This window comes from Microcaecilia unicolor, chromosome 3 (assembly GCF_901765095.1).
Source record: "Microcaecilia unicolor chromosome 3, aMicUni1.1, whole genome shotgun sequence".
Taxonomy (NCBI): Eukaryota; Metazoa; Chordata; class Amphibia; order Gymnophiona; family Siphonopidae; genus Microcaecilia; species Microcaecilia unicolor.
The window spans coordinates 180735993-180753730 of record NC_044033.1 but is presented as its reverse complement, the minus strand read 5'-3'; the positions used below and the strand labels follow the sequence as shown (position 1 = coordinate 180753730).

General features: G+C 48.9%; 2 protein-coding genes across 2 annotated transcripts in view; one reads left to right on the top strand and one right to left on the bottom strand.

Moving 5' to 3' along the window:
• The window catches only part of LOC115465865 (retinol dehydrogenase 16-like), a 101698-nt gene that overhangs the window by 82079 nt on the left and 1881 nt on the right, over positions 1 to 17738 (bottom strand). The window lies entirely within an intron of this gene.
• Positions 12887 to 17738, top strand: part of LOC115465866 (retinol dehydrogenase 16-like) — a 112231-nt gene continuing 107379 nt past the window's right edge. The window contains exon 1 of the mRNA XM_030196666.1: positions 12887 to 12990. The gene's annotated coding sequence lies outside the window, so the exon portion shown is untranslated. The remainder of the gene's footprint in view (positions 12991 to 17738) is intronic.

Sequence of the window (17738 nt, the reverse complement as noted above, 5' to 3'; positions counted from 1 at the left end):
AGTTCCAGCTGGATGCTCCAGGGGTAGAGAACAAAAAAGTGCCGGTAAGCCGTACCGTTGCGTACTGTAGGATGAAAATAAGTAATTAGGCAATAATTATTCCCTGATAATACTTATTACAAGGTTCCCGCTCAGTCTAGGGGATATTATAAAGAAACCTTGTGCTGGCACCCTGCCAGTGTTTTGTTCTTCGCCAAAGAACCAAAGCCACGTCACAGATGATAATTATATATTATTATTACAGGTAGAAAAATAGACACTCTGCAATAGCTTATATGCAATATAATATCTCTTACTGATATGCACACTAACAAAATATATTGTCTAACTACACTCTGATTATCCTGAGACTACGTACAGTAATGATTAGAACAGTACAAATGATATCCTAATGATCCTTATGAAAACTTATCACATCTTATGCAAAATACACATTAGCAGCTGTCCCTGACCAAGAGCTGACATAAACCAGTCGTACTTAGATAAAACCACTGCCTAACCCCAGACCAGGAAATATATCACTGTGATCTTACCACGCTGTCCTGATGACGGCTTCAGATAAGACCAGAGCAGAATCCCCAGACGCTATCTTAGCTGTCTGTGTCTTATGTAGTGCAGGTCTTTCTCAGCAAACAAGCAGGTTCCCGTCTCTCCTTTGGTTATCAGAGCCAATATCTCTGCCACAGGTATTTGCACCAGTTATGCAGGTCACAAGGTTGGTATCATACAAAGCTGTTCCACTGTCAAAAAAAAAAGCACGCCGGATGATCTGTCAAAATGCTTGGAAGCAATCCGAGAGGAAATCAAAGCTCCAAGGTAGAGATCCTCGAGCACGTGGATGCCATCAACCTAGATCTACGCGAACTGGGGGGCCACGTTGAGGCCTTGGAAGAGCGGTTCGACGAGCAGTACTGGGGGCTAGTACTGGAACTGGGGGCTGAAAAGAGGGGGCAGAGAGAGAGGGGACATACCCTGGATGGAAGGGGGGAGCGTGAGGGAGGGCAGACCTTGGATGGATGGGAGAGGGAGGGCAGACGGATTGAAGGAGCAGAGAGGAAGGGCAGATGGTGGGTGGAAGGGGGAGAGAAAAAGAGGGCAGACTGGGGCAATGGTGGATGGAAGGGGCAGAGATATTTATTTATTTATTTGTGGCATTTATACCCCGCTCTTTCCCGCTCAATAGCAGGTTCAGTACGGCTTACAGAGTATGGTACATAGTATCATAGAGATAATACAAAATATGGTACAAAGTTACAAGGAGATAATACAAAGTATGGTACAAAGTATCATGGAGATAACACATTTATAAAGAGTGGGACAGTAGTGTGCGATGTGGGGAAGGATTGGAGTGTGGGCAGATGTGGATGGAAGGGAGAGAGAGGGGGCAGATGTTGATGGAAGGAGGAGAGAAAGGTGGCAGACTGGGGCAGATGGTGGATGGAAGGGGCAGAAATAGAGGGCAGATGTGGATGGAAGGGAGAGAGAGGGCAGACAGTGGATGGAAGGAGCAGAGAGAGAAGTCAGACTGTGAAAAGAAGATGAGGAAAGCAGAAACCAGAGACGACAAACTGTAAATAAAATACATATTTTTATTTTTTTGCTTTAACATGTAAATAAGGTAATCTTTTTATTGGACTAATTTTAATACATTTTGACTTAACTTTCAGAGAACAAAACCCCCTTCCTCAGGTCAGGATAGGATACTGTAACAGCACTAAACTGTATTGACCTGAGGAAGGAGATTTTGGCCTCTGGAAGCTAAATGTATTAGTCCAATAAAATGGTATTATTTTATTTTCTGTATTTGTTTTATTTCTATTTGTTAATTTGTAAAGTGGTGATTGGTATTTGTTAGTTTTTTCAAATTTACATCTGCTGTCTTTATATTTTGCACAGTACTAGGGGACATTTTCTGTTTCTGTGGTGTTGCATTGTATGCAGAGTCTGGCATTGGGGGTTCAGTTTAATTTTTGTATAAATAGAAAGTTTATGATTACTTATTCTATAGTGGATTAGGGTGAATCTGTGTTTGTGAAAAAGACATGGCTTTCAGTTGGCATTGACTGTGCAGAATCGACGATCTGTACTAATCTGTCTGTTTTCGTTTTACAATAGGTGAATTGATGTTCTAGTGCTCACTGTAGTGTTTAAGATGCTTTCCTTTTCCTTGTGTGACTCGTACAAATTACTGCTTATGGTATGGTAGAATTGCTCTATAGGTCCTGAGTGTTTTGTATTCTCGGTATGCCTAGTACTGGATTTGGGGGGGGGGGGGGTGTTAAAAAATGACTGGCCCCGGGTGTCAACTAGCCTAGCTACGCCACTGCCTGAAAGACAAGGTCTGCTCAGCCAACACCTCTCGGACATCACATATATACTCTTGCAAATTACATTTCTCATAAATCATGTGATTTCCCATAAACTAGAACCATTAGATAGCCTTATACCATATATGGATTGTTCCTGTATTTTATCAGTCTCTCCTGATGGGAGTTCACGTGCAAAGTCGGTAGCCATTGGTTAATTACTTATGAGTTCTGTGTCAATTCTGCGTGCACAGCCAGAACAATAACCTTGTGTCCTCTCTCTGTCCCTTAGTCCTCACACTGTGTCCTCAGCGTGTCAGCAACTGTCAAGGTTACATCTCCACCTCATATGAAAAACATACTCAGCTGCAAATTAAATGTTATGAAGTGTCAGTTCTCAGCTCCTGAGAAAGCAATGATTGTTACACAAGATGCTGAGGTAGAGGTCTGCACGAGAACGGGGTTTGCGGGGATCCCACAGAGTCCGTGGGAATCCTGCGGGTTTCCCCCCCTGGTCAGCGGGAGTGCCACGGGGATGGAACCAGGGGCGTAGCTACGGGTGGGCCTGAATGGGCCCAGGCCCACCCAGTTTAGCCTCAGGCCCGCCCACCCAGAATCCGTGTAATCCAATCCTCGCCCTCTCCCACTTCTGCCGCAGCGCTTGCATTTAATGCTGTCGACACTGCCCCTCACAGTCTCCCACCCTTGAGGCAGCGCTTACTCTTTGCTGATAGCAACTCGCGGCGCCGACGTCCTGCTCTGGGGCCTTCTGCATCCCGCCTCCGTAAACAGGAAGTTACATCAGCGCGGCAGAGGGAAGGCCCCTGTAATAACTGTAATCCCGGTAGCAAACCTTCAGGGGTGGTAGGCTCCCTTTAGCAGTCCACAAATAAAGTCCTTCCAGAAAACACAGCTTTTAGTTTCCAACAGTTTATTTCCCCTCCTCCACCAAACCTCAGTTCAAGGGGTTAAAGTCCCATTCGGTTTCCAAAATAAAGCAACACGAAAAACTTCCCTTTAAATTCAAGTTCTCCCCCCCAGTTCAACAGCCTGGGTTTCAGTTTTAAAAGTCTTTCTGCTTGGGGGTTGCAGAATGGCAGTACACCGCCCACAACACAGCTAATTGACTCCTGTGACCACCCACTGCCTTCAGTCCCTGCAACTGTGCCCCAAAGTACAATTACAGTCCATGTCCACTGGTTCCTCCAAACCTGGTGTGTTGGTCTCTCCAGCCTCCCCTTCCTCCAAACACTCCATTAACTTTGCCTCTCTGCTAGGCTGTTGGTTGGAGACCTCCTCCCCCTCCCAGGTGGAAGGAATCTTGTACTGATTTCTAACCCACGGGTATTGAGCTTTGTCATCCCTGCTCCCCCTTCTGGCCCTCGCCTGCCATCGCAGCTGCTCTCTCCAGTCCTTTTCCCCCTCCCTTCCACGTGGGGGCCACACCGGGTTTTGGGACCTACCACCCCGATCCCTTCTCTCAGGGCCTTGTGGGGAATGTAGTCTGGCCCCATACCTCCTCCTGAACTGCTTAGACCCTCCAACCTCCTTACACCCCGGAGCAGGACGTCTGCGCCACGAGTTGCTATCAGCAAAGTGTAAGCGTTGCCTCACGGGTGGGAGACTGACAGAGCTCCACTAGGGCCGAGCATACCCGGTGGGATCCGTAAGAGCAGGAGGAGTCCGCAGGACCGTAGTGCACCGGCACCAGTGACCCGTCCCGGTGAGAGCACACCGGCAAGAAAGCTTGCGATGACCATAGTGATGGGGAAGGAAAAGGATCTCCCGGGGATCGTAATGATGAGAGGCGCCCCGCAAGGAAGCTCCGAAGTGACGGTGGGAATAGGGCGCTTGGGGATTATAGTAATGGAGAAGACGGGGGTTGTAGTACTGGAAGTGTTTCTTTGGGAGGGGGGTCCTAGGGGCTCCAGTGATGGGAGGGGGGTCCTAGGGACTCCAGTGATGGGAGGAAGGGGTTTTAGTGATTGTGGAACGGGGAAAAGGGGGTTCCTATGGATTTTATGGGAGAATCGTGCCCTGAACCCTTTATCCCCACCTCTTTAATTCCCTGACCTCTTAGTTATTCTGTCTGTCTGACCTATTTAGATTGTGAGCTCTGTGAGCAGGGACTGTCTTTTCATGTATGGTGTACAGCGTTGCGTATGCCTTGTAGCGCTATAGAAGTGATAAGTAGGTGCAGGAGCAGTGCCGACAGCATTAAATGCAAGTGCTGCGGCTGGTGTCAGAGAGGGTGAGGAAGTTAGTGGGGTGCTGCTGGCCCTGCAAGGGGAGGCGGCTGAAGGGAAGGGAGAGGTGCTGGACGGGGAGGGTGAGGGACAGTGGGGTGCTGGCCCTTCAAGGGGAGTGGGCTGAAGGGAGAGGTACTAGGTGCTGGACTTGGTGGTGGGGGGGGGGGGGGGTAAAGAAGATTTGAAGGTGCTGGCCCTGAGAGGGGAGGGGCCTGAAGGGAACAGAAAGGTGTTGGACTTGCCAGGGGCAGAGGGTTGGAAGGGAGAGAGGTACTGGACTTGCAGAGGGGACAGGGGAGAGGTTTTGGATTTGCAGGGGGAGATGGAGGGAAGGAGAGAGGTGCTGGATATGCAAAGGGCTGAAGTGAAGGGGAGAGGTGTTGGATATGTAGGGGGGCTGGATGAAAGGGAAAGAGGTGTTGAACATTTAATGGGTGCTGGATGAAAGAGAGAGAGATGCTGGACATGTGGGGGGGGGGGGGGGGGGCTGAAGGAGAGGTGCTGGATATGCAGATGATGGCTGAAGGGAAAGGAGACAGATGTGGACCTGCAAGGAGGGCTGGAGCAAAGGGAGAAAGGTGCTGGACGTATGGGAGGGGTTAGAGGGAAGGGAGAGAGATGCTGGGAGAAAGAGCCAGATACATAAGGGGAAGGAAAGAGAGGAAGAGAAGCTGGTTGGGGGTGGGTGGGATCAGAGAGGAAAGGGACACATTGGTGTGGAGGAGAGAGAAAGGGGACATGGGGGAAGTATACAGATACAGAAGGGAGATGATGGGCATTAGGTGGGAGCATGGGGACAGGGACACAAATGTGAGATGCTGTATGGGGATGGCAAGGGGGGAACAGGGATATGGAATAGAGATAAAATGCTGGACACTGGAGAGGGGGTTATATGGACACGGGGGGGGGGGGGGAGATACCAGTCAAGGGGGAGAATAGGAACACAGAAGGGATATGCTAGGCATGGGGTGCACAGAAGAATGATGATGGATGAGGGGATATGAACACAGGGGAGGTACTGGACAAAGAAATGTAGGAAAACAAAGATGGGAGATGGATGATGGACATGAAGAAAGAACAAACGTCAAATAGACAGGAGACCCTGGCAAGTGAGTTAATATAATATGTTGGATTTGGAATGTACATCTTGCCAAAGTTGATGTTAAACATGGCTGGGGTCCAGGACAGAAATCTAGGAAAGGACCCCAGGCATTCTCTGGCCAAGAAACCATGCACAATTGCCCTATTTGCAACCCCTAACACCATCCTTGGCATGTGCCATCTTTATATTTTGCACAGGAGCAAATGCCTTTCTTTCTTGTTTCTCTGATGTTGTACTACATGCAAGGTCTAGTTTCTTGGGGTTTCCATTTAATTTATATTTCTAGAGTTTGTGGTCACTTATTCTGTATTTGGCATTTGTGTTCTCTGTGTGTGACTGAGGTATTCTGTTAGCATGAAGTTTCCATGTAGCATTCTGTAGTAATTTGGCTTGTTCAGCTTTCCTGATAAATGTATTTGTATTTTGGGGCCCCACTATAATATTTAAGGCACTTCTTTTTCATAGTTAGGATCTTTGTTTTTGGAAGTTAGTGTTGACCTGGTAGATTTGCTCTAGGTTCTGAGTGACTTTAGTTTTATAGATTTTTTAAAATTAATTTATAATGTGTCTGTAATTGAGATTACTCTAGAAACCAAAATGTCTTTGTATGATGAGTTTTATGGAGAATTGTCCTTGCTGTGCTCTGTATCCATTGTTGGTGGACAGCCAGGAGGTTCTCTGGATGCAGAATGTGTTTGGCTTCAATACCATATATGTGTTGGAGGAGCATGGCTCAATGGGGCTGAATAGTGCAGTCTATTGTACTTCCCTTAGGTCTCAATTGGCCTGCAACCACTGAAGCCTGCACTGCAACCCTCATTGAAGTTATGGGGAGTGGGGTAGGGACAGAGCATGGGTGCATCTGGTTGCTGTTTTTTCTCTTTCAAAAAAGTTGGCAACTCTAGTGCCCACCCATCCAACCTGTTGGCCCACCCGAAAATTGCCTTCTGGCTACGCCACTGGACGGAACGATACATGCGGGATTCCTGTGGGGATGGAGGATCTTCTGGCGGGATTCCTGTGGGGACGTGCGTCAGCTCAAGTTGAATGCAAAATCACAGCGGTGATCCATTTAAGTCACGGGGGCGGTCGCCCCTTCCTTGGCTGTCACCTCCACCTCTGAGTCCTGCGCTTTAGGCTTGCAGTCGCAGCAGCATGGCTAAAGAAGAACACACACACGCGCAAGCAGAGCTCATCCTACTGGCCGGCCAAAAAATCGCGGCCGGCCAAAAAAAAATGCCCCCCAAAAAAGCCGCCCAAAATCCAGCAACCCGCACATGGCATGAAAAAGCCGCAGCGGGTCACGGAAAGGAGACCACTACTAGCCTGGTAATATCAGAGCAGCAGAAGATTCAAATTTCAAAGCATGGTTACACGAAGATTCAAAGAATGTCATGGTTACTGTGGCGTACCAAGGGGGGGGGGGGCGGTGGGGGCGGTCCGCCCTGGGTGCACGCTGCTGGGGGGGTGCCGTGCGCCGGTCAGCATTGTTCGTTTCCATGCTCCCTCTGCCCCGGAACAGGAGGTAACCTGTTCCGGGGCAGAGGGAGCATGGAAACGAACGACGCTGACCAGCATGCGGCACCCCCCCCCCCCAGCGGCGATCCGCCCCGGGTGTCAGCGCCCCTCGGAACGCCACAGCATGGTTACACTTTACTTTCTATGCTGCTGGTTTGCCCCTTCTTCTTTTAGTGGGCGGAGACACCAATCTCTCCTCCAATAAGGCGCCACTCAGAGTCAGAGAGCAGGAGAATGAAATTTCTCATCTTTTTTGCCAGCCAGTTGGACTTCGTTAATAATGTCATACTGCTGAGAACATCAGGCTCCAGCCAGGTCCGCGCTACCAGTGAATAAAGGCAGACTCTGACCATGCTTAGAATCAGAGACTCATCATCAGTGCTGTAGGAAGAGAGAGAGGAGGACAGCAACAAGCAGCAGCAGGAGGAGCACTGCAGGAGGAGGAGGACTTCTCTTAGAGCCCTGATGGCGAACCTATGACACGCGTGTCAGTACTGACACGTGTAGCCATTTTCAGTGACACGCGGCCGCATGTGGCCGCATACAGAGAAGCAGCGGCGTTCCTTGCTGACACCCGGGCGGATCGCTGATGTGCACCCCCCCCAAGGTGCAGCGCGATCTCCCTCCCCCCCTGGCGAAATCACCCCCCCCCCCGGTGCATGTTTACCCGTGTGCGCTCCTATTGGCTCCCTCCGAGTCCTCCGCTCGTTCCCTCCCTGCTGCTCCCTCTGCCCCGGCTCCTGCACGGCCGTTTGACCTCACTTCCGGCCGGCGGAGCAGAGAGCAGCGGAATGCCGTGGGGGACGCATCTCTGAGGGCCCTGTGATCGCCATTACCAGCTACCACATAACCACAGCAACCATCATCCAATCTACTGTTCTGGGGTGTCGTGGATTTCTAATTGACCATCATTACTGAGATAGGTGAGGGAGAGGCTGGGAGAGGCGAGGGCATGTGCTATGGGTGCCGTTTCCCGCCATTAGAAATAGCGGCAGCCATCTTAATTTACATAAGGTGGTCAGTTAGGCTAGTTAACCCCTAATTGCCTGCAGGGCTAACAGGCTATCTATAATTCTATCTTCTGTCACTGCCCCCCTGATGGAGAACCCAAAAAATAAAAAACCAAGGTTAAGTAAAGGAAGTGGTAGTAGCAGTAGCCGACCCTTTCAAGAGACATGGACCGAGATGTATGGCATTATAGAAAAAAATGGGCAGATCATTTTGCGTTCTATGTACTGAAACGGTAGTAAGCAGAACGTGGAATATAAATAGACATTTTGAAACTAATCATTCCCAGCTCTTGAAAAAAAGTGAGGATGAAAGGAAGGAATACATTTCCAGGCAGCTACACTTTTATAAGAGCCAATCTAATTCCATCCTTACATTTGTAAAAGGTTCTACAAATTTAACATCTGCAAGTTTGAGCATTGCTCACTCCATAGCTCAGCATGGAAAAGCACTCAGTGAGGGAGGATTTATTAAAGAAACTCCTAAGATGTGCACCAGTTCTATTTCACGATATGCAGAATAAAGATGCAATTATTAAGAGAATATCTGAGTTACCAGGAAATTTGGAGTGCCTGGATCCGATTACCAGACACTTTTAGCACCCTGAAAAATAAAGCAATGGCTTTACTCACAATTTTTCCCTCTACGTACTTTTGTGAAACCTTATTCTCAGTGTTAAATAATATCAAAACCAACAAAAGAAACAGATTGAAAGATGAAGTTAGTAGCGCTTGCTTGGGCTTGAAGTGTACAAAATACCAACCTTCAATTGAAGATTTAGCCAATGAAATTCAGCAACAAAAAAGTCACTAATAGGCAGATTAGTTAAAGAATTCCCCCTCCCCCTCACTTATCTTAGTTCACGGCACCCCACACAAGTTAAATAATATCAAGACCAACAAAAGAAACCGACTGACAGATGAACAAAGAAGTCACTAAGCAGGTAAGTTAAATAATTAGTTTTTGGTTTATTAAATACAGTTATATATTACAATTACTAAACAATTTAGGACAATACCACTGTTTTTGAAACAAATGAAATTTTACCAACTCAAGTGGCTCAATCAATAAACATTTGCTCATACAACTTGTTGTTTGAACTGTTTTTAACTGTTTATAACTTTTTTTCTTTTTTTCGAAGGAAAAAGCCTCTGTATTCCCGTTATCAGTGCATATAAATGCCTGTCTACTGGGATGAAATCTTCATTGGCTCAAAAAACCTTCTATTATTTTTAATAAACACTGAAACATTATGGCAACACTTATCTTTTAGTGTTGTCTTTGCCGTTGCAATTTGGCGTCGGCATTTTTGAAGTGAAGCCAAATTGCAACGGCAAAGACAACACTAAAAGATAAGTGTTGCCATAATGTTTCAGTGTTTATTAAAAATAATAGAAGGTTTTTTGAGCCAATGAAGATTTCATCCCAGTAGACAGGCATTTATATGCACTGATAACGGGAATACAGAGGCTTTTTCCTTCGAAAAAAAAAAAAAAAAAAAAAAAAAAGAAAAAAAGTTATAAACAGTTAAAAACAGTTCAAACAACAAGTTGTATGAGCAAATGTTTATTGATTGAGCCACTTGAGTTGATATATTACAATTATACATTTTTGTTATTTAAACTATAAATATCGCGAAATTATGGTTTTTTTCTTGAAGTGACACACCACCCGAGTTATGCTCGGTTTTTTGGCGAATTTTGACACACCAAGCTCAAAAGGTTGCCCATCACTGTCTTAGAGGTAGCAGGAGCAGATCAGCTGTGTCACAGAGGAAAGAGGGAGGGAGCAGGACGGAGCAACTGGCACTGAAGGAGAAAGAACTAGAAGGCAGCAGAAGTTCAGCAGCTGTGGCATAGGTTCCCCGTTTAAGAGGCTTGGGGAGGCTAAGCCTCCCCAGCCCGCCACTGCCCCGCCCCGCCCCCCGCCGTACCTTTAAATATTATAGTTTTGCTGGAGTCGCGGGCAGCCGGCATTGAACACATCGGCAGGCTTACGCCGGTTCCAGCAGCCTTCCCTTCCCTCGTTGCAAGTCGGATGATGGCTCCGCCCTCGTAGAAACAGGAAGTACGTCAGAAGAGGGCGGAGCCATCATCCGACTTGCAACGAGGGAAGGGAAGGCTGCTGGAACCGGCGTAAGCCTGCCGATGTCTTCAATGCCGGCTGCCCGCGACTCCAGCTAAACTATAATATTTAAAGGTACGGCGGGGGAGGGGGGGCAGGAAGGAAACAGGGCAGACAGGAGAGGAGAGGAGGGTTGCTGGACATGGTGGAAGAAGGGGAGAGGAGGGTTGCTGGATGGAGGGAAGGGGAGAGGAGGGTTGCTGGACATGGTGGAAGAAGGGGAGAGGAGGGTTGCTGGACATGGTGGAAGAAGGGGAGAGGAGGGTTGCTGGATGGAGGGAAGGGGAGAGGAAGGTTGCTGGACATGGTGGAAGAAGGGGAGAGGAAGGTTGCTGGATGGAGGGAAGGGGAGAGGAGGGTTGCTGGACATGGTGGAAGAAGGGGAGAGGAAGGTTGCTGGATGGAGGGAAGGGGAGAGGAGGGTTGCTGGACATGGTGGAAGAAGGGGAGAAGAGGGTTGCTGGATGGAGGGAAGGGGAGAGGAGGGTTGCTGGACATGGTGGAAGAAGGGGAGAGGAGAGGGCAGGGGAGAGGAGGGTTGCTGGATGGAGGGAAGGGGAGAGGAGGGTTGCTGGACATGGTGGAAGAAGGGGAGAGGAGGGTTGCTGGATGGAGGGAAGGGGAGAGGAGGGTTGCTGGACATGGTGGAAGAAGGGGAGAGGAGGGTTGCTGGATGGAGGGAAGGGGAGAGGAGGGTTGCTGGACATGGTGGAAGAAGGGGAGAGGAGGGTTGCTGGATGGAGGGAAGGGGAGAGGAAGGTTGCTGGACATGGTTGAAGAAGGGGAGAGGAGAGGGCAGGGGAGAGGAGGGTTGCTGGATGGAGGGAAGGGGAGAGGAGGGTTGCTGGACATGTTGGAAGAAGGGGAGAGGAGGGTTGCTGGACGGAGGGAAGGGGAGAGGAGGGTTGCTGATGGTGGAAGAAGGGGAGAGGAGGGTTGCTGGACATGGTGGAAGAAGGGGAGAGGAGAGGGCAGGGGAGAGGAGGGTTGCTGGATGGAGGGAAGGGAAGAAGAGGGTTGCTGGACATGGTGGAAGAAGGGGAGAGGAGGGTTGCTGGATGGAGGGAAGGGGAGAGGAGGGTTGCTGCACATGGTGGAAGAAGGGGAGAGGAGGGTTGCTGGATGGAGGGAAGGGGAGAGGAGGGTTGCTGGACATGGTGGAAGAAGGGGAGAGGAAGGTTGCTGGATGGAGGGAAGGGGAGAGGAGGGTTGCTGGACATGGTGGAAGAAGGGGAGAGGAAGGTTGCTGGATGGAGGGAAGGGGAGAGGAGGGTTGCTGGACATGGTGGAAGAAGGGGAGAGGAAGGTTGCTGGATGGAGGGAAGGGGAGAGGAGGGTTGCTGGACATGGTGGAAGAAGGGGAGAGGAGGGTTGCTGGATGGAGGGAAGGGGAGAGGAGGGTTGCTGGACATGGTGGAAGAAGGGGAGAGGATGATTGCTGGATGGAGGGAAGGGGAGAGGAGGGTTGCTGGACATGGTGGAAGACGGGGAGAGGAGAGGGCAGGGGAGAGGAGGGTTGCTGGATGGAGGGAAGGGGAGAGGAGGGTTGCTGGACATGGTGGAAGAAGGGGAGAGGAGGGTTGCTGAATGGAGGGAAGGGGAGAGGAGGGTTGCTGGACATGGTGAAAGAAGGGGAGAGGAGGGTTGCTGGATGGAGGGAAGGGGAGAGGAGGGTTGCTGGACATGGTGGAAGAAGGGGAGAGGAGAGGGCAGGGGAGAGGAGGGTTGCTGGATGGAGGGAAGGGGAGAGGAGGGTTGCTGGACATGGAGGGGGAGGGAGGAGTGAGGAAGGAGATGAGATAACAGAAAAGGAAGAGAGTAGAAAAACTGCACATGGATGAAGAAAATAGGCAAAAGCTGGATCCACTGGACAGTCAAGTTTGCGGAGGACCCAGCTTTTACTTACGGATGTAGGACAAGAAATGAAGAAGAAAGGCGGAAAGTAAACAAATAAATGGAAAGGAAGCCCTGGAAACGGAGTTAAGAGGACAGATAGCAGCAGAATCGGATACTGGGCCAGCACAATCAGAAAAACAAAGTCACCAGACAACAAAGGTAGAAAAGATCATTTTATTTTCATTATAGTGTTTGGAATATGTCCACTTTGAGAATTAGGTGTTCAACATTAAAAGTTGATTTACTTATTTATGGCATTTTATATCACATTAAACATGAATTAGGGTGTTTTGTGGCTCTACATGAGAATTGTGATATGACCCTTGTTTCATATTGTTGACGGTCTGCATTTTCCGTATGGGTGGTATATTGGTGTATTAGGTTCTGCCCAGTGTAATATTTATGGTACAGTAAGGTTCTGAGTGTGTTTTTGCACAAAGTTGTGCATAGTGTTTTGCAGTTGAGCGATTGTGGTTAGTATATGCATTGAGCAACCACTTTATTCTTTGACATATGATACATAGCTAATATCTAAATTTAATAAAAGGTATTAATTGTGACATTTATTTTTTTTTTCTGTGTGTGATCAGACAATTATGGATTTAAGCCCCACCCCTGGCCCCACCCCTAACCCCGCCCCCTTTAGCCTCCCCAAACAGTTGGGCCACCGACTGCCTATGAGCTGTGGTACTGTGACCAGAGCCAGACCAGAAGAGAAGGGGCAGTGAGTACTACTAGTGACTGTGAGTGAGTGACTGAGTCTTCCACAGAAGAGAACTGCACAGAGGTGAGCTCAGCTGACTACTTTTATTTTTTATACGTGTATAGGCAGTTTATTTCTCTCATGGTGGGAACTGGCTGTTTGTGAGCTGTTTTACTGCAGCTAAAGCATTAGCATACCCACGTTTCTTTTGTTGAGGGCATTTTGCTGTTTGGGTGACCAATAATTCTCTCTATTTATAGTGTGGAAAAAACTTCAGTTTGTTTTATGTATTTATTGCCCTTTTTCTAAGATTCAGTATATTGATGAGTGAAGAAATATTTTCTCTGATTTGTTTTAAATGTATTACTCTGCATTCAGGGCCGTGCCTAGGGTCTCTGGCGCCCCCCTGCAGATTATCAGTTGGCGCCCCCTCCCCCCCCCCCCCCCCCCCCCGGTGAAAATGATCGCTCACCACTTGCCACACTGACAGGAATTGTCAGCAATATTCTTAGAAACAAATTGCTATACATTGCAAAATAAGATAGCAGATGTAAATTCTCAAAGTGGACATATTCCAAACGCTAAAATGAAAATAAAATGATTTTTTTTCTACCTTTGTTGTCTGGTGACTTTCTTTTTCCGATCATGCTGGCCCAGTATCTGAGTCTGCTGCTATCTGTCCTCTTAACTCCATTTCCAGGGCTAATTTATTTCTTTACTTTCCTCCTTTCTTCTTCATTTCTTGCTCTATATCCATTTCCAGCAATTTCTTCTCTCTCCCTGGGTCCTGCCCTCCCATCCATGTCCATTCTTGTCCCTCTCTGCCCTTCCCTCCTCCATCCATAGCTAGCAATCCTCCTGTCTCCCCTCCCCTCCATTTACAGCAATTTGTCCTCTCCCTGGGCCCCCATGTCCATCCTTGTCCCTCTCTGCCCTTCCCTCCTCCATCCATAGCCAGCAATCCTCCTCTCTCCCCTCCCCTCCATTTCCAGCAAATTGTCCTCTCCCTGGGCCCCCATGTCCATCCTTGTCCCTCTCTGCCCTTCCCTGCTGCATCCATAGCTAGCAATCCTCCTCTCTCCCCTCCACTTCCAGCAATTTGTCCTCTCCCTGGGCCCTGCTGCTGCCCTCCCATCCATGCCTCTCTGCCCTCCCATCCATGCCTGCCATAGGCGGTCGGTGGCCCAACTGTTTGGGGAGGCTAAAGGGGGCGGGGTTAGGGGTGGGCCAGGGGCGGAGCTTACCTCCATAAGTGTTTGACAACACACAGAAAAAAAATAAGTAAAAATAAAAGTCACAGTTAATACCTTTTATTAAATTTAGATATTAGATATGTATCATATGTCAAAGAATAAAGTGGTTGCTCAAAGCATATACTAAACACAATCGCTCAACTGCAAAACACTATGCACAACTTTGTGCAAAAACACACTCAGAACCTTACTGTACCATAAATATTACACTGGGAAGACCCTAATACACCAATATACCACCATACGGAACATGCAGACCGTCAACAATATGAAACAAGGGATCATAATATCATGATACGTGTAGAGCCAAAAAACACCCTTTTAGGGTGGCTAGTGTTCACAATGAGCTCCTTTTATTAACGACCATATGTAGATCCTTCAAGAGGTAGTGTGTCATGATTTACGCTGTACACCCTTTCTGGTGTTTTGGTGCCACCTCAGTAAGGCCAACACACAATCTCTCCACTGCAAAACACTATATACAAACTTGTGCAAAACACATTCATAGCCTTACCAAACCATAACAGCACTAATTCCAAGGACAGGATGAGCTACAACCTTTATGTGTGGAAAGGCAGCACTATAATTACACCGGGCTCTAAAACACCAGTACACAACCTAGTGAAACCAAAATAAAACAAAAAGGGCTGCAAATACTTCACGCTAGCAGAATACTGCATCTTGATCACACATGAAAAACACATGGCTTAACAGATATGAAGGCAAAATACAAGAAGTCAGACTCAGCATGCAGCAATACTAGAAACATTGAAACTTACATGCAAAATATCACAGATGTACATTTCCAAAAGCTGACATATTCCAATTAATAAATTTTGAATAAAAAATGTTTTCTACCTTTGCTGTCAGAGCATTTAGTTTTTCTATTAGCTTTGGTCCCAGTGTCTTCTTTCCATTTGATATTTTTTTCTCTCATCATGTCCACCATCTTTCTGTGTCCTTATGCGTCCTGTCTACCACCCTATCCTTTCTCCAGTTTCAACATCTGCCCTCAAAGTGTTCCAATCCAGCCTTTAAATTCAGCAATTTCCCCTCCATCCATATAAAGCATTTCTCCTCATTCCCCTCCATCCATGTGCATCTACAACCTTTGTCTTCTCTTCCCTCCATCCATGTCCAGCATTTCTCCTCTCTCTCTTCCACTCCATCCGTGTGCATCTCCTTCCTTTATCTTTCCTTCCCCCCATCCTTGTCCAACATTTCTCCTCTCTTCCCTGCCCTCCACTCCATCCATGTCCAGCATTTCTCCTCTCTTCCCTCCCCTCCATCCATGTGCATCTCCTTCCTGATGTCCCTCCCCTCCATCCATCCATGTCCAACAACTCTCCATTCTCCCCTTCCCTCTCCTCCATCCATCCACCCATATCCTGCAAATTTCCTCTCTCCTCTGTCCCCATTCATCCATCCATGTCCAGAATTCTCCTCTCTCCCTTGCCCTCCCCTCCATCCATCCATCCATGTCCAGGAACTCTCCGTTCTCCCCTGCCCTCTCCTCCATCCATCTCCAGAAAATTTCCTCTCTCCCCTGTCCCCATTCATCCATCCATAGTAACATAGTAGATGAGGGCAGAAAAAGACCTGCATGGTCCATCTAGTCTGCCCAAGATATGAGTTTATCTTGAATTTGTACCTGTCTTTTTCAGGGCACAGACCGTATAAGTCTGCCCAGCAGTATTTCCCGCCTCCCAACCACCAGTCCCGCCACCCATCACCGGCTCTGGTACAGACCGTATAAGTCTGCCCTCCCCTATCCTCGCCTCCCAACCACCAACCCCTCTTCCTCCCACCTGCTCCGCCACCCAATTTCAGCTAAGCTCCTGAGGATCCCTTCCTTCTCCACAGGATTCCTTTATGCATATCCCACGCATGTTTGAAGTCCGTTACCGTTTTCATCTCCACCACCTCCCGCGGGAGGGCATTCCAAGCATCCACCACCCTCTCCGTGAAAAAATACTTCCTGACATCTTTTTTGAGTCTGCCCCCCTTCAATCTCATTTCATGTCCTCTTGTTCTACCGCCTTCCCATCTCTGGATCCCATCTTCCCATCTCCCATCATCCATGTCCAGAATTCTCCTCTCTACCTTGCCCTCCCCTCCATCCATCCATCCATGTCCAGGAACTGTCCGTTCTCCCCTGCCCTCTCCTCCATCTATCTCCAGATAATTTCCTCTCTCCCCTGTCCCCTCGATCTATGCCCAGCAATTCTCCTCTCTTCCCTGCCCTCCCCTCCATCCATCCATGTCAGCAATTCTCTCCCCTGCTCTGCCCTCTCCCCTCCTGTCCAGTGATTTCTTCTCTCTCCCTGCCCTGCATCCATACATGGCCAACAATTCTCCTCTCCCCTGCCCTCCCCCCTACATGTGGCAGGCTGCAGCGTTTTTGCAAGGCAGCTCTGGCTCTCCCTCCTTCCTTCCCGCTCTGGCTCCCCGATCGGCAGCCCCCCCCCCCCCCCCGCGAGTTTTAACCTTTACTCTCCGACGTGGCAGCGATGTCAATCAATGAAGAACGTAGAACAGACTCGCTTCTAGCTTCTCTCTTCACACAGTGTCCCGCCCTCGCGGGAACAGGAAGTGCATCATCGCTAAGGCGGGACACTGTGAAGAGAGAAGCTGGAAGCGAGTCTGTTCTACGTTCTTCATTGATTGACATCGCTGCCACGTCGGAGAGTAAAGGTTAAAACGCGGGGGGGGGGCTGCCGATCGGGGAGCCAGAGCGGGAACCAAGGAAGGAAGGAGGGAGAGCCCGAGCTGCCTCACAAAAGCACTACGCTTGTGACTGTGAGGGCAGCAGGGAAGTCTGAAGTCCACGATTGGGCTGGGGCGCCGGGGCGAGGGTAAGCACCGCGGCGGCGCCCTCCAGAGGTGGGCGCCCCCCTGCGGCGCTTACCTCGCTTACCGCATCGGCACGGCCCTGTCTGCATTGTGTGCCCCCTGTCCACTCCACTCAGTACTTTATACTTCCTTTTTTTATGGGGACGGGCGGGGATGGAGGAGATCACTCACGGGGACCGGTGTGTTATGATTCTGCCGGTTTGGCTGAGGGGGAGGGGGGACGTCTCTTCTGATTGGCTGCCAGGGGTTGTGCTGACGTCAGGGGATAGTACTTTAGCCTGCAGCTGAAGAGTTTCTCTGCTTTTGCATTACTTATCTGGTGGTAACAGGAAAGCCTGATAGGTTTCTCTCAGAACGTGCTCTAGGTTCTGACAGGGGTCTGTGTTGATTTAGAGTATTCTTTTCCTTCCCTCTGGGTTAGCTGCTGCTGTGTGTGTGTGTGTAGCTCTGTAATCAGGGTCAGCTGCTCGTTTGTTTAGTGGGGGCTGGGCATTGCTCAGCCTCCAGGGCTCTGGGCTGAGTGAGAGCGTTCTCCTTTGTTTGTTTGTTTTAAGGATTTCTCTTCCCAGTGTCCTGGCCGGCTGGCTCAGTGAGTTTAACCCTTTGTGTACTGTGTGTATTGTATTCCTGCCTCTGCCAGTGTGTTTGTTTGGATGGGCCCCACGCCCTCTCGGGAGGGGAAGCATTCTCTCTGATTGTTTGTTGACTTATGGCACTCTCTCTCTG